Consider the following 18,075-nt stretch of genomic DNA (forward strand, 5'->3'; position numbering starts at 1 on the left):
ACAGCTTAGCAGTGATTTAGCTTTTAATTTGTTCAGTTTTGACTCACTGTCACCGCTGCCATTTTAATCTGAATTTCCTATGAGTGCAGTTAAAACGGGAGTTTTTTGATAGAGACCCTCAGCCATAGTGGCACGATGGCACGGTGGTTTGCATCGTTACCTCACAGCAAAAAGGTCTTGCGTTCAATTCAGTCATCAGGCCGGGGTCTTTCTGCGTGGAGTTTGCATGTTCTCCCTGTTTTTGCGTGGGTTCTTTCCAGGTGCTCCAGCTTCCTCTCACACTTCAAAGACATGCAGTTAGTGGGGATAGGTTAATTGGAAACTCTAAATTGCCCATAGTTGTGAATGTGAGTGCGAATGGTTGTCCGTGTCTTTGTGTTAGCCCTGTGACAGACAGGCGACCCGTCCAGGGCTTACCCTGCCTCTAGCCCTAAGACAGCTGGGATAGGCTCCCGCGACCCTGAAAAAAGGATAAGTGGAAGAGAAGGGATATATGGACCCTCAACCATCTGTAGTTATGCTGCTATGGCGTCTCCCCTCTTTTTACTTCCAGTTCATTTTACTAATATCATTAATGTTTGTCTACTCTCTTCTCCTCTTTCTTTTCTCACCACGTGATTACGATGCTGTACTGTTTTTACCTTACAATATAAAATGTCCTAAAATGACTGTTGTGTAAATTAAGTCAGCAGGGATTATTTCACTATAATTAACTCAAAGTCTAATGAAGGTGTAAAGCATGTCTGCACCTTTTTAAATGACAGATGTGTGTCCTATAAGAAGAAGGCTAAAGATTTTATCTATCCTCATCCTCAGAAATCAAGTCCAGATCACTGGCATCTACTTTTTATTGTTTAGGGAGGATAGTGAATATTTCTTGCCTTTGAGTAGAGACAAAATCCTGACATGGTAATTCAAGGTCAGTCTTTAGTCTTGCCAAGAGTCTAAAAGTATCTCACACAATGTTCAGCCTTCCTAGTATAAAGTGCATCATTTTACACTTTGTACTAGTAAAATGATTTCATATAACACAATGTGTTATTGTGTCTGCGTCTAAAGTTGCCGGTCTCCCTTAATCTGTGGAGCAAAACAAGATTACATAAAATCATTTGGAGTCTCAATCTGATCCTGGTTTGCATGATTCATATGCAAAGGGAAACTCACCACATCATTAAATGGCTTTTAACTTTGCTCACAGGGAAACACAATCGCTTGATTTTATGCAATCTTAGGACTGCATAAAATACCTACACGAAATACAAAATACCTTCCTCTCAATCTGATTTGAAGCAAGTAGAGATTGTTGCTTTGAATAAGATGATTTTGGTATTGGATTCTTTTTCATTAGAAATGCAGTAAAGAAAATGGACAAATGTGTTTGCTGATGTACATGGAAGGTAGCCATATTATTACAACTTGCAGTCATAAAAACACAAAAATAACTACAATTATTGTAATCTTTATTCTTTGAATACAACACCACTTTCCTCGAAATGTAACCTATGGGAATTAAAGCTTAAAAACATGGTTTTAAGTAATTGTGTGGGCTGTGGGTTCGCTAGCTATTTATTTTTTTAAAACCTGGATGGTTTTAATTGCTTTTCTGAAGAACAGCCTCACTCCCACATCACAACATGTACCGAAAGAGAATGCGAGGCACGGATCTCGCCAGCAATAAATAACCTCTTCAGCCTGTTACAGGAAACCAGCAGCAAAAGAAAAAAAGAACATGAAGCTGACACACACTCGTACGCACACCCACACACTCTGCAACCTTTTCTTTTCTGCCCGTTTTTCCAGTCTTCCTCTGTTATTACTCTCCGTTGTCATTTGTCTTTTTTTTTTGTGTGTGTAATATCACAACGGAAATTTTATCTCCCGAGTCCACTCACACAGCCTGGAACTCGATAGCATCTGTTAACAAAAACCAGTGAACAGCAGCTTTGGTGAAAATGCAGTTATGTGAGGAAGATTTTTGGATGTATCTGTGACAGCTATATAAATGCGTAGTGGTCCATGACAGCACTCAAGTTAAAAAGGAAAATGAGCACTTTCAATGTTGCTTTAATACATTTATTAATATAAAATCCATTTCATTACAGGTCTGAAAACAGCCAGCGGGGGGGACGGACGACTCAAGGCAGGTCCCATTAGGGTTTTGACACACATGTTAAGTTTCTACAGCCAGGAAATAATTTTAAGGCATTCATCAAACTGAGGAGAAAAAGCAGGGGGTGATTTTTGTGCAGAGAAGAAATAATAACCTGCTTTTCCTATTAGTGGGTTTTACTTATTTAATTTCATTTACTCGCTGTTTGGTCAGAAAAAGTAAGAAAACGCAAACATATGTTCAGAGTGTGCAAGTTATTCTTGACTAATGTTGCATCAATTATATTCTGAACCTGGGTAAAATCATTAGGAAGTGCACTTTTTTTAATAACATCACTAAAAAAATTCACTGAGCAGAGACTTCAGATCTTGGTAATACTATATGTTGGAGCTCTTTTTGTCTTCAGACGTGACGTAGTTCTTCATAGCATAGATTCAACAAGGTGCTGGAAACAAGCCTGACAAATTTTTCTTGTGACCGTGGAAGCCACAGTGAACTCATTGTCATGCTCACAAAACCAGTTTGAGGCAAGACGGATTTAATGTTGTTCATGTCAAATTCTGATCCTACCGTTGCAACGAAAATGAAGATGCATTAGACCAGGCGATGTTTTTACGATCTTCTATTGTCCAGTTTTAATGAGATTTGTAGCTTCAGTTGCATTTTCTTAGCTGGTTTCTCTTTTTTTGCACCACTCTACGTAAAACCTGGAGATGACTGCGTGCAGATCAGCAGTTTGTGAAATATTCAAACCAGCCCAACAACAACGTGAAATTGAGTGCATATTAAAAATGTCTTTCCAAGATCTGCTTTTGTAAAGTAATTTGTCCTGTGTGTGTGTGTGTGTGTGTGTGTGTGTGTGTTTGTTTCACTGGAGGCCCTGGTACGGGGTAACAGTGTCTGTGTATGAACATTAACTCTGTTTATTCCTCTCAGAAATAGGCGTCGCTGCCCCAGTCTCCACCTGATTCTCCTCTCCAGCAGTATTTACCTTGGCATCTCCTCCCATACATGAATTGTTAAGCTTTCACTGTGGCAGTTTACAGTACTTATACTGTATATAGTAAAGTGCATTTGTCTTATTTTTGCGTATATTTCTCTTGTTTTGTATATATTTTTCCTGTTTGCTATCTATTCTATTCTATTCTATTCTAACAATCTGAACATGGTATATTATTTTGGCTTATTTGTTACACTATTCTCATAATTCTGTATTTTTCATATTTTTTTCCCTACTATATCTCTAATTCACTTTTCCCTCCTGTCCCTTGTGTTCCTTGCTGTAACAAGTGAATTTCCCTAGTGTGAGATTAGACAAATGTGTCCGTGTCTGAAAAAAAAAGGCACATGTGGACATGATCCAGAAACATCGCTGTCTTCTCAAATTCAAATTCAAATTCAAATTTTATTTGTCACACACACACAACCATACACAGTATGACATGGGGGTGAAATGCTTGTAGCTGTACAATGCCCGACCATTAAATGACAGAAGAAAAGTTTTACAATATTTACAATTTACTACAAAAATTTACAAATTAACTTAGGAATTTACAGTAAAGAATGTGCAAATAGCAGAAGAGATTATAAAGATAAGGATTATAAATTATAGGAATTATAGGATTATAGGAAATGTGTGGTGGTGCGTGTGGTGACGTGTGTGAGAGTCCAGTCCTACACCTGGTTCAGGCCCCGAATAGCCTGGGGGAAGAAGCTCCTCTTCATTCTCTCTGTTTTGGCCTTAAGGGAGCGGAAGCGCTTCCCAGACCTCAACAGTGAGAAGAGTCCATTGTTGGGATGGGAGAGGTCCATCATAATCTTCCTAGCTTTGGACTTGCACCGCTTGGTGTAGATGGACAGCAGGTCAGGGAGCTCTGATTGAATGATGCGTTCTGCCGAGCGCACCACCCTTTGCAGATCTCGTCTGTCCTGCTTGGTGCTGTTCCCAAACCAGGTGCAGATGTTTGCCGTCAGGACGCTCTCGATGGTGCAGGAGTAGAAGTTCTTGAGCACCTTCAGTGGCAGATGGAAGTCTCTAAGTCTTCTGAGGAAGAAGAGACGCTGACGGGCTTTCTTAACCAGGGTGTTGATGTGACAGGACCATGACAGGTCCTGAGTGATGTGGACACCCAGGTATCGGAAACTGTCCACTCTCTCCACTGGCGTGCCACTGATGATGAGGGGTTTGTAATTCCTCGCCTGCTTTGTAGTGAAGTCCACGATCAGCTCCTTAGTCTTGCTGATGTTTAGGAGGAGGTTATTCTCCTGGCACCAGGTCTCCAGGTTCCTAATCTCCTCCAGGTAGGCCGTCTCGATGTTGTCGGAGATCAGGCCCACAACAGCAGTGTCGTCAGCAAACTTGACAATGGAGGTGGTGTCGGATGTGGCTACACAGTCATAAGTGTACAGTGAGTACAGCAGGGGGCTTAAAACACAGCCCTGAGGCACTCCAGTCAGTGCTGAGTGAGATGGAGGGGGAGACTTGTTTTCCTACCCTCACTGATTGGGGTCTGTCTGTGAGGAAGTTGGGGATCCACTGACACAGTGATGAGCTGAGTCCTAGATCCGTCAACTTGGTGAAAAGCTTAGAGGGAATTATTGTGTTGAATGCTGAACTGTAGTCCACGAACAGCATCCTAACATAATTCCCTCTGCCAGTGTCCAGGTGACTCATGGATGTGTGGAGCAGGTGAGATATGGCATCGTCTGTGGAACGATTAGTCCGGTAAGCAAACTGAAGTGAGTCGATGGTGGGAGGAAGTGAAGAAGTGATGTGATCTCTCATCAGTCTTTCAAAACACTTCATCACAATTGAAGTCAGTGCTACTGGACGGTAGTCATTGTGGCAAGCGGGCTGTTGTTTCTTTGGAACAGGGACAATAATGGACCGTTTGAAGCACGTGGGAACCACAGCTTGGGCCAGGGAGAGGTTGAAGATCTCCGTGAACACCGGTGCTAGTTGATCAGCGCAGGCTCTAAGGACCCGGCCAGGGATTGCATCTGGTCCTGCTGCCTTCCTGGTGTTCACCCTCCTGAAGGTGTTCCTCACGGCATGCTCTGTGATGACGAATGCATTTTCTTCACTGGTGCACTCCGAGCGCGCACAGCCGTTTGTTGTTTTAATTGCTGCGGCGTCGAAGCGAGCATAAAACGTGTTCAGCTCATCAGCCAGTGAAGCATCTGCATTCATCATTGAAGAAGCTGGTCGTTTATAGTCCGTTATAGTCCGCAGTCCTTTCCACAGGCTCCTAGAGTCGCACTGTCGTAGCTGTGACTCTAGTTTTTCCCCGTAGCTCCGCTTTGCCTTTCGGACCGCGCTGCGCACGTTGTAGGACGCAGCCTTGTATAGGTCCATATTACCGGAGACGAGCCCTTCATTGTAGGCAGCGGTGCATGATCTCAGAGCGTCGCGGATGTTTTTATCCACCCACGGCTTCTGGTTGGGAAACGTTCGGATGATAGTTCTTTCTGCTGTGTCGTCCGCTAGTTTCCCGATAAATCCCACAACCGCTTCCGTAAACATGTTGATGTCATCAGAGCTGCGCCGAAACATGTCCCAGTCTGCGTCATCCAGTGCGTCCTGCAGCGCGGCCACCGATTGGTCCGTCCAGCGAGCGACCTCCCTCCTGATTGGTGGTTGCTGCTTTAGCCTTTGTTTGTAAGCAGGTATGAGGAAGATGGCGGAATGGTCCGATTTTCCAAATGCCGGCAGGGGCTGAGCCTTGTAACAGTTCTTGAACGGGGTGTAGCAGTGGTCTAATGTCCTCGTGCCCCGGGTGGGGCAGTTGATGTGCTGGTGAAGGTTGTGAAATGTCCGTTTGAGATTCACTCTGTTAAAATCTCCCATAACAATGAGTGCGGCATCTTGGTGAAGTGTTTGTTGATGTGTGAGAGCCTCATGTAGCTCACATAAGGCAGTGTCCGAGTCCGCGTGAGGCGGAATGTAAACAGTGCAGGCAATGACCGCAGTGAATTCCCGAGGGAGATAGAAAGGGCGACACTTAACGATCAAAAGCTCCAGATTGGGCGAGCAAGAGCGTGTGAGTGGGGAGATGTTTGTGCTGTCGCACCATCTGTTGTACACCATCAAACACACTCCACCACCTCTTTTCTTCCCCGACTCCATTGTCCTGTCCATGCGGTAAACCGAAAAGAACCCCGTCGGCTGCACGGCGTGGTCTGGTATTGCTGGGTTCAGCCAAGTCTCGGTGAAGCAGAGGAGGTTGCAGTCCCGAATGTCTCTCTGGAACTTGATTCTGGCTCTGAGGTCATCAAGCTTGTTCTCGGTGGATTGAACATTGGCTAGCAGGATACTGGGCATGGGTGCGTGGTGTGCGCGAGCCCGTAGCCTGTTCCTGATGCCGGCTCTTTTACCTCGAGGCCGTCGCTTAGGGTCGCGTCCTTTGTTCTCTCTCAGGATCTCCTTTGGCCAGGTTGGGTCCGGAGTTAAACATGGTGAAATGTTCGTGTACTGCAGACCAATAGAAACCAAAGTGTCTCTACTGTAGCGGATTTGTGTGTTTTGCATGATGCCCATGCAAGATTATTGCAGATATAGCAAAAAGTGACGAAAAACTGCAAAAAGTGGAGAAGTTAGGGCAGAGCATCCAGCACGGCAGCCGACCTCACCGGCGCCATTTTGTACTTCTGAGCTAAAGCTTATTTAGAAGGGACTAGAGAAAGTGGAAAACTATTTTCTGGTGAGACAAATTAAATTTTAAATTCTTTTTGGAAAACATTAATGCCACATTATCTGGATGTGAAAAAGAATCAAGCACCTAAGCATGCAGACTGCTTCTACAAACTTTTGTGAAAGATGTCTCACATTCTCGTTTGAAGGCAAATAAGCAGTGTTGGGACCAGAGATGGGCAGTAACGCGTTACTTAAAGTAATCGGATTACAGTAACGCGTTACTTGTAATGCGTTACTGTAATCCGATTACTCGTTACTTGAAAAAAGTAAAGTAAGGGATTACTATTGCAAAAACGGTAATTAGATTACCTTTACTTTCCCGTAGGAACGCTGCGTTACTGCGTTACTAAAACCGTGATTTTTTGCGAGAATGTCTCATGTAAGCAAGTGCTATGTTCGTGACAACAGCTGTGCGCAGATCAACAGTGGATCATATATCGAGTACGGGAGAGAGTATGAGCGTGCAGCGTTTAAAGCGTGGAAGTACTGACCTTACTTTAAGTTTGATTCCATAAAACGTGACAAATACATTAGCGTCCATTAGCGTTGTGTGTGGGAAGAAAACTTCTTTTTACAGTGAAAAAAAAAAACCCTAAACTTCCAAGCAAGCTCCGAGTGCGCTACCACGTAATGGGAAATTCACAGAGAAACTGCCGTATCCTTCCACTGACCGCTGCGGCACACCTGCACCAGGGTAAACCTCCGCCTACTCTACTCCTGCTTTACAGGTGAAAATAGAGCAAAAGGACCGCTAGTCTTTGACTTTATTTATTTTCTGCTGTGTTTTACTTGCATCTATTTGAAAGAGTGAGTGTAAACACACAAAAAAAAATTTTATGTGCTGGAATGTGCAGAAAATAGGTTTAAATATTAAACAAATTTCTTCCAGTCAGTGAATGTTGCATATAATTTAATTTTTGCTTGATGCATAAAGTTAAAAGATTAAAACTAATAAAACAAGTTTTAAAGAGGGACTTTTCCATTTGATTACATTTTGTATGATGGATTATGTAGAAAAAGTAGAATTGGGCTGAAAGATCTATCGCTTTATCACCTATTCAGGGTGTAAATCGTGTTTTTAAAAAGTAACTAAGTAACTAAGTAACTAAGTAATTAATTACTTTTGAAAATAAGTAATCAGTAAAGTAACGGGATTACTTTTGGGGAAGTAATCAGTAATTAGTTACTGATTACTTTTTTCAGGTAACTTGACCAACACTGGTTGGGACTAACGCGTTATTAAGTAACGCGTTACAGTATCTACGTTATTATTGTGGTAACGAGCACAGTAACTAGTTATTATGCCAAAATCAGGAACGCGTTACTCGTTACTGGGATTTAAATAGGCTCGTTATTCGTTACTTCGTGTGGTGGCTATCGCGGAGCTTCCACAGATTCAATAACATTAGCAAGTGGTGGAAGCCAGCAGGTGGGTGAAGGAAAAGAGAGGCAGGAGGAGGAGAGACCCGAAGCGGCCGCCGGTCCGAGTGTCAGGTGAACTGAACTTCAGGTAAGAAGTTATGACCTGCAGTCTATCTGAGTCAGATATAAACCAAGTTTAGGTGGTGTTTATTTTCGTTATGCTGACTTTTTCGTACTGCGTGCTAGCTAGCATGACGGAGTTTCTATACAGCTGGGTGGGTGCTATGAAGTTAATGATGTTGAACTTTATTTTGTTCATACGGTTAATTATTAGAGTTGCCAACCGTCCCGTAAAAAACAGAATCGTCTGGTATTCAGAGAAAATATTACGCGTTTCGTATTGAGGTGAAAAGGAACATTTTGTCCCGGACTTCAGCTACAATGAAAAAGACACAAAGCTGGAGTTATTCTGTGTTTACGCTGCACAGCTGCCTCTTCTTCTCTCATTCTCTCCTCTCCTGTTTCTACTTCAATCATGAAAACTGATCAATGATCAGCTGATCGGCTCTCTTGTTTATTTATCGCCCACTTTGCGCCAGAAAGAGGAAACCAGCGGATGTCGCGCTAAACAACAGCAGCACGTTTAAGCTGATGTTAGAATTTATTTAATATTAATTTCTAGTATCAGCTGATGTTTGTTGGAGCCACAGCTGTAAAGCTGCTGGTCATGATGTCTGTTTAGATATGTGGTGAGAGGGAAACATGAAGATGAAACCAGGAGATGTCCTTACTGAATCATCAGAGCTGAACAGGTGATGGAGAAACAGGTTTACCTTTTAGGTCACATGAATGAGTTGAAGGGAAGTTATGAACTGTTTCTGAGAGACAAATAACACCAGGAGCCTTTTTTACGTAGCTGACAGCTGCCAACTGAGTACAATCGAAAGCACCACGACTGCAGTTTTTGTGTTTTTGCGGCGGTCAACGACGGTCCAGGCGTGGGATTTCTCTCATGGAAATGTGCACATTATTTTCTTCCTTTCTATTGGTAGGTGGCACAGTGCACTTGTGGCAAGTGAGCAAGCTAGAAGACTGGCAAACTTGCTGGGTATCCAGTTACGGAAGCAACACATTAACAAGAGAATTCTGAGTAAAACCAAAGTTACTTTCCCTAGTAACTAGTTACTCTGAAAGTAACGAGTAACTTGAAGTAACTGAGTTACTTTTGATAGAAGTAACTAGTAATGTAACTAAGTTACTAATTTAAAGTAACTTACCCAACACTGCATATAAGTGAATAATTTTGACAATATAGTGTATTTCAGCAAGACAATGCTAAACCACATACTGCAGCTACAGTATTACAACTGCATGTGCTGAACTGATCTGCCTCCAGTCCAGGCCTTTCACCAGCTGAAAAACTTATGATGTTTACAGATTGTTCAAAGAAAAGAGGCTGCTACACACTGGTAAACACAGTGACCCTATCCTAACTTTTTCGAGATGTCACTGATTTCAAAGCAGCACTTTTCCTCCTTTAAATGCACCATTGTAAGTAAAATACCAATTTATGAGATCTGGAAATCATTGCATTCTGTTTTTACATTTCATGCAGCGTCACAATTTAATGAGGGGGATTTTGGGTTTGTATATTCAGTGGCTGGTTCACACAGTTGCTTGGCAAGTGAAAGGTCACTCGATTTCAGCTGGAGACTCAGTTCCCTTTGGGGTTGTGACAGGAAAAGTCCCTGGTGTAAAACTCCCAAAAAACATGCAGAATTCCCTTGTAACAAAGGAGTAACGGAAAGTGGCAGTATAGGGATCGATTATTCATGAATTCACTGAAGGAATGAATTATTGTTGTTCTTTTGGCATTTCAAAGAACAGACCACCAGGCTGTATGTTTTATCATCCAGACTTTCCCTCCTTAATTTCTGTAATGACTTATGCAGACAGTCCCTTCTTTCAGTCTCCATAATCACCATCATCAATCATCATCAATCTGATGTATTGTGTTGTGCAAATCTTCCTGCAATTAATTCAGCCTCCAGATTACACATTGTAATGCAACAAATATTATTTGGTCATTAAGCACAATAATTCTAATCAAAACAATGTAAAACAATGGTTAAAAAATGTCCTGCTATTTGATTAAGTCAGCTGAATAGACAGCAAACAAGACAGAGAATGTAAATGGAATAAAGCAAAACAGATTTGAAAAAGTGTAGATGTACTTATAAAGATGATTAAAGTTCCCCTGATATATTTGAGGTAAAAAGTGTGATCAGTGTCTCTCAGTGACAAGAACAGTGAGAGAGATCCCGGCTCAAGTTTCAACCAGTAATAACAGACCTTTATTTTAGAAAATTGAAGATATTATAAAATAAATCAACCAATATCCATCCGTGCCTTCTTCAGTGTTGTAAACCCTAAAGGCTATTTTTTGTCATCATTTGGTCATAATCTTTCCTTTTTCTTTTTTGCTGATACCCAGTGTGTGGAGCCAGCTGCCAGAAATGCCCAGCAGTGCACTCAGTGTCACCTCATGTGCCAGGTTGCCACAATAAGAGCAACAACTTCCCACTCTCACTTCTATAAAGCTGCCAGCATGTGATACATGCCCTGTCCCATGGCTTCAGAGGTCAACGTGAACCTCTAACCTTGACAAGACCCTGCCAGCCTGGAGGTCGGGCAGTTTTGATTCCTTGTTTTGGTGTTAAACATCTGGGAATATGTTGATTGACTTTTTTATTTTATGAAGCATTTTATTTATTTATTTTTAAACTCAACATTGAGATGCTGTCAGGCCTTTAATGTTTAGTTTACAGAGAGGTCTTTAATTACATGTAGGGGCATGTGACCCTAGTACATCTTTGGAAGCTGCAGTGTCATGTACAAGCTAGTTTTATAAGTTTATGTAACATCTTAGCCATAAACAGACCCAGGGGCCAGCTGTGAACTAGAGGGCAGATCTTTGGGGTTGTGAGTTTTGAAGGCAGCATAACCCTGTGTGTTCCTCTTACTGATGCATCCATCTCTCCCAGGGCAGAGTGGACTTCTCCTTTCTCTGTGCCAGCTGTTTCCGGACAAAAATGCAATCTTAAAAAACAAAGAAAAAACTGTCCTCCCACCATTATTTTACACATGAACATGCTATTTAAACACAGTCTTAGAACTCACACACAAATATTCATATTATTAATTAAAAGAGAATTTAAAAAAGAATCAGTTTCTCATTTAAAGTAGAAATAACTGCCAGAATCTAATATAGGAATAATACAAATAAGCATGCAAATGTTATATGAACAACTCCTCTTTGACTTTCCCGTTTAAAAGATTTTGATTTTCTCTGTCATCTCATTTAAACAACCCGATGCAAGCAATAGCATAACTAAGCAATAGGCCCAAGGCTGGGCAGCAGCTGTGGTTAAAACAAGTGTTGAATGAATGGTAAATACCAAGTAAACGTCTCTTTTGTTCCACCCAGCCACTCTCACCTCCTACTTCTGCAGATTTTCTGGCTCCGTAAAAACATCACATCATCCAAAGTCCTCGTTACTTGTCGGGAGATAGTAGGACCGATGGTTGAACTACAGTTTGCGTAGTCGACTGCATATTTGTGTAATAAAGACATTCACACAGTTCTGTTAACCTTTAAACTCCAAGTTTAGGCTGAGAAAAAAAGGCATTGTTTTTATTTTTCATATTGTTGCTTCTTTACTGTAAATTAAGCCTATTTGATTAAAAAAAATCTTATTCATGACCGTTTTGCCTCTTTTTAAAAATTCATTTGAAGGTTTGGTCTCAGGGCTATTCTGGATTGTTGGCACACTTGGAAAAATATGTCTCTGTATTGTTTTTAACTTATTCATCCAAGTAAAATTAAATTTGCATATGCTTACTATGTAAATGGTCATATACATAAATATTAGGGTTGTTTTAATTTTTTTGGTCAATGCAAGGCTTGTAAAAGAACTGAGGGACTTTTTTCTGGAATGTAAATGTTTTATGTTTTGCTTTGTATTTTTTTAACTAGCTTTATGCTTTCAAAGTGGATTTTTTCAGCATTTGTTTTTTTCTTAAAAGACACTCCGTTGACTTGGGAACTAATGCTATATTCTGGTATGGCTCATCCATTGTATTCCTTTGCTTTTGCCTTTGATGTTCTCTTAAAAGTGCTTCCTCAGGATTCGAGGATGCTGGTTGTTATATCTTTATGATACAAAGGGTACTTGCTGCAAGTGGTTAAGGACACTTGACCCCTAGACTTCTTGGATCAGTGAAATAGCTCATTCAGATTCATGTTTGTCACTTGGGTTGCACATCTGTGTGTCTCGCTTTCTCTCTCACTCCTTCTCTTTGGATTTGCTTGGACATGTATGACTTTATTTCATGGTTTACTTACACAGAACATGTCCACCAGTGGGCAGATTGCTGATAAACTGCACATACAATATTTGTATTCTTAAATAAAATGTAGTTTTCATATAAATTATGTCTCCACAGTTTGTTCTTAGCCGTGAAAAATTCTTATACTCCGTGTCAGGTTTGGAGTTGGTAGCTCTGTATATGGAGATATCTGTGTTCGATGGACAACTGTTTTGGTACTGGAAGCTTTCTGGTTTACTTTTGCAGTCAGACTGTGCTCCAAGTAGAATTGACCCATGATGTTTGAGCAAACTTTCAGCATGTGTAAACAGCAAAAATGGAAGTCCCGAAAAAACTGCCCACTGCGCCCAGAATCTATTCAGTTTACCAACTAATTGATTTCCAGATGAAATAGTCTCAGACCGTGCAGAAAAAAAGTTAGTCATGTGCCTTTAGTGGTAACTGAGGGTTAAAAGCTCAATTTTGAGGGCAAATTGCTCCTTCAGATCCCAATGAACCAAATTACGTCGTCTTGCACAATTTGCACCTTGTAACCCACGGTGCACTCAGATTTGGTCAGACTGTAAAGACTGGTCCATTACCTGGTAATGTCAAATGAGCTTCTGAACCACTGATAGAGTGCACAGCCACAAAATGTAATTACCAAAATTGGATTTTGAGAGGTGCGAAATGGGCGCATCATAATTCTGAATGATTATCCCGGCAGGTGTGGTGGTGGTCGATGACTGAGAAAAGGTTTTATTTTTTTTTAACCTTCAGAGAAAATTGCAAGAGTGATAATGCTCTTTTAGAAACACATACTCTGCCCCTCAGATTTTTGGAAGAGCATGTGCAGATGGAGGAACGAAAAAAGTATTTCAGGTACAAGAACTGCATTTTTATAATCGTAGCAGAGCGCCTTTTTGCTTTTCTTACGTCATTTTTTCTGTATTGCCTGATCACTAGAACTGATGAACTTACTGGAACCATACTATGAAGAGTTTTAGGTACCTTTACACGGCTATCCAACCTTTGCTTTATCTCCATACAGGCATTGTAATGTCATGGACACAGTAGCGGTTTTAGATACGGGCGACACGGGCGGTTGCCCGGGGCGGCATCGTGGTGGGGGGCGGCATCACGGGCCTCGGCAAAAAGAAAATGCTCGTACTCATGCTGCCCCGACGTCAGCCAGCGCATACTGGGAATGGTACAGGCACCGATCGGTTTTCTATCGCCCATTTGCTGGGAGTAAGGGCGCCCTCCATTTGCGAGGTGCGCCTGCTGCTTGCGGAACAGGGAGGAGAGGGCGGGGCAGCGGGGGATTCTCTGGCTGGCTGGAGCAGCATCTAATAATCAACTCGCAAAATAAAACAAAATAAAAACAAACCAACAAACACGAAAACACCAGACTAGGGCTGCCACGATTAGTCGACTAGTCACGATTACGTCGACTATCAAAATCGTCGACGACTGATTTAACAGTCAACGCGTCGCTTGAAGCTTTGTAAGATCACAAAAGACGCAGGAATAAGTAGTAGGATTTAAGAGTGTAATAACGGACTGAAACAGAAGATGGCAGCACTGCATATACAAGGATGCCAGCTGCCGTTAAACCCCGAAGTAGCTCTGTCCCAGAATTCATAGCGCAGCCCAGCTCAGTTTCCAACAATGGCGACAGCTAGTTAGTTTTAATATTACTCTTATTATTCTTTCTGGGTCACAAAATAAACGTTTAACATATTTTCAGGCGAGAATGTAGCTGTGTAAACCTCAAATATCTGCTCAGTTTATCAAGACACCACATATTTTCAAAAGCGCTCCGACGTTTTCGGCGACGTCTGTTACCCACTAGCTCGATAGCTAGCCGGGGGCTAGGCTCACTAGAGCCGTGAGAACACCGGACTCCCGGCAAATCGTTTTCAAACCCACCACTGTCTTTCGCTACTCAGGTTAAATATATATGAGTCACTTAGATAACTTACAAATGTTATTGTTTGGCTTTTTTTTAGTATTTTATTTGTTCCTGAGTAAATCGGTTTGGCTGAGATTAAAGTTATAGTTTTTACACAGCTGAATAAACGTCAAGCAGACAACTGATTATCAGAAGTGTGAGATGCTCGAGAATATACTCCGGTGTCCCGTTATATTTTAGATAGCAAGGAGTTTATTAAACTTTACATCCAATGGATGCATGATCTGATTAGTCGACTAATCGCAAAAATAATCGGTGACTAGTCAACCATCAAAATAATCGTTTGTGGCAGCCCTACACCAGACATTATAATACAGACTTATAATTTGCACCAATGTTTTATCGAAATTCTGTACACGAAAAGTGAGCGCGAGAGCCCTCGGTGCGCCTGCTCGCTGCTAAAGTCAAAGTAAACTTTGTCATCTCCGCTACATACAGTCCAGTATATAGAGAGACGAGACGACGAGGCTCCAGTTACAGCAGTGCAAGTAAACAAACAATATATATAAGAAGAGTAAGAAAATAAATTACACTTTAGGACTAGGGGTAAAGGGATCAATAACAATTTAAAATTTACAGTTTGATGATTTAAGGGGAGGGGGGCCTGCTTCTTCCAAATAGAGCACATTTCATTTATAATGTTGTAAATCCAAGCCCATTATGTATTCATGATTTGAATCGTGGGTTGTGTGAAATCTCAGAAATGCACCCTAGACAAAGTGAATCTGTGAACTAAGGTGTAGGTGTGTTAGATTAAGTTGTGGCGATCCTCGAGTTGGGGGATTTGTGTTCATACTGGAGTGCAAAATTAAAACCAATGGAAGATGGACAAGAAAAGTTCAAAGCCATCAGGTCCTCAGTTTAGAAAAAAGAGAAAAGAAGAGGAAGAGAAACGAGCAAAAGATACAGGTAAGCAGATGTGTCATTGGATAATGGCAGGTCATCCTGAAACAATCAGAATCAGAATACTTTATTAATCCCTAAGGAAATTATGTGGGTTACAGTTGCTCCAAGAAGAAATGGTAAAAAAAAAATAGCAACAGTAACAGACTAAACTCCAAACAATACATTATGTTACAGATTTTAATATTAATTAGTCATTGTCAATTGTTGATTTGTCAGTGAGCCCTGATCTTAACATCTCTGCGTTGGCCCGTCACTGCAAGAAGAGGCAAAAGAAATTGAGACATAAATCCACAGAAGAACTGGCAAGTTCCCTGCGATCCTGGAACAGCCTATTTCCCAAATACCTCGAAAATCTGCACGAAAGTGTACAGAGAGGAACTCGCACTCTTGTGCTGGTAAAACAAAAACTAAGATCTTTTCTGAAAGCCACTTGTGCTTTTGCAGCCATTGCAGGCTACTCTTACATTAACAGAATAAGTGGGATGGTAGATGCAGTAAACTATAGTTGTCTGTTTGTTATTGATATCCTGAGTAACTGGAAGTAAATTGTGGAGTTTGGACAACAAATGATCATTTATAACCTTTACACCAATAGAGCCAACTAATGTACAGTCATCTGAAAAAGAAAACTCTCACCATCCTGTGCCAACTAACTACACCCTTACTACTTTCATATGTAATAGGAGGTTAATTTGTAGCCAGGTGCTGCTAATAAAAAGCTCTCGATTAACTGATCAGCAAGTGCAAACACCTCTATAAAAGCCAAAGTTTGGGCAATTTTTTGGTCTCAACCATTCAGGCCTCAGTTACCATGTTAAATGTTGAAGTTCAGAATAGTTCAACTAGACTGAAGACTGAACAAAAATGGCTTGTTTGGAAGAGTTGCCAGAGAAAGCCTCTTCTTTCTAAAAAATAACATGGCGGCATGGCTCATGTTTGCAAAGCTGAATCTGAATATATCACAAGACTTCTGGAGCAATGCCCTTTAGGTAAGTGAGACCAAAGTAGTTATGCTTTGCCATAATTCAAATGCAGCATGTCATTAAAAGCACCTCATGCTAACTGCCACAGACAGTAGTGGAGGGGTGACGATTTGGGCTTGCTTCGTAGCCACCATGAAGTCCTCCACATACCAAATACCTCAAGGTTCCTGATACGAATCAGAAAAGTCATACAGAAAGCAATTACATCAAGTTGTTGCTGCTAATGTTGGTAATAAAAGCTATTAAATCAGCGGGTTAAAAAGACGTTTTCATTGAGTCTGTGCTGTCCTGTGAAAAAAAGTCCTGCAAAACCTATTTATTACAACAATAGCTGCCATTTGAAAACAAATACCAACATTTATTAGGAAAAAGCATTTCTTATACTCCCAGTCGTTATACACAAGATTTGAAAAAAAGCCCAACTACTAAATAATACTTTCTAAAAATAGAAAATTGCTCAGGAGGTCAAGAGATATATGAAAAAACAAACAAACCTGAAGGTTAAGAAAAATCCACACAAAGCCAGACAAATATCCTACAACGTGTAATGTTCAGTACACATAAACAAATATTACATTTCTCAATGTAAAATATTATACCTCAGATTTAGTTAATATTCTGTCATTCATTTGACTTCATTTTATGGGAATATTTCTATTGTCTTATCCACTAACGCCAACTAAATCTTTTGCTACTGCATGATTTCTCTTGAAACAATGAATTGTGCACAGCATTGTTTGTTTTCTTTCTTTCACCCCTGGCTGCAGATTCATAAGCAGTTTCCTTTCTGAACTGTCTAATGGTCTAATGAGCTCAGAACTAACTGCACTGAGAGTGCAGGCATCTAACACAGAACTAGCTGAGAAGTGTGTGAGCCCAAATATGCTCTGATGGATAACACATGCACTGACACTAGTCAGTGTTGCAGGGGAACAACACCATAAACAGGCACTTAATGAATGAAGAATTAATGCGTGTCTCCCATTTCTCCTCAGAGCTGACCTAAAGTAGATAACAGCCTCTGGCAGGAATAGTCTCAGTAGATCAGAATGCAGCACAGCTAAAAGACATAAAGACTTTTTTTTTCAGCTGCAACAAATTTAAGCTTTCAGGAACTGAATATAACATGAGAGAAATGTTGGGAATTAACAAGCAATCTGTGAATAATTACATTTAATTAGATCCAGAAAGAATTTAAGGTTGCAATCAGTTACAATATGATCCCAGTATAAATATAAATTTATCTATCTATCTATCTATCTATCTATCTATCTATCTATCTATCTGTGTGTGTATAAAAATAAAAGCATAAAACCCTATACAATATGTTAGCTCTGTGCCTATACTGATAAAAACCCACAAACATATATTTTTTAAGAATCTTAAGATATTTTTTAATTTAGTTTTTGTAGATTTAGTTTTTGGTTTAAGCTCTACTGCATGGTTAAAACTGACTAGATTTAAAACCAGTTACATTCACTTTCACTGGTTGATGGTAAAAACAATAACCACTTAAGGTGTGGTTTATTTTGACGTCTGTGTGTGTTTCCCTGGGCAGTGCCAAGTTTACGCCATAAAATTAAAAACTAAAGGAAATGGGATTTCCTTCATAATAAAAGCATAAAAGTCTTTAAAAATAATATTCTTTATAAAGGTGATCCGGAAAAAATAAAAGTAG

This window comes from Aulonocara stuartgranti (assembly GCF_965226115.1).
Source record: "Aulonocara stuartgranti genome assembly, chromosome: 15".
NCBI lineage: Eukaryota > Metazoa > Chordata > Actinopteri > Cichliformes > Cichlidae > Aulonocara > Aulonocara stuartgranti.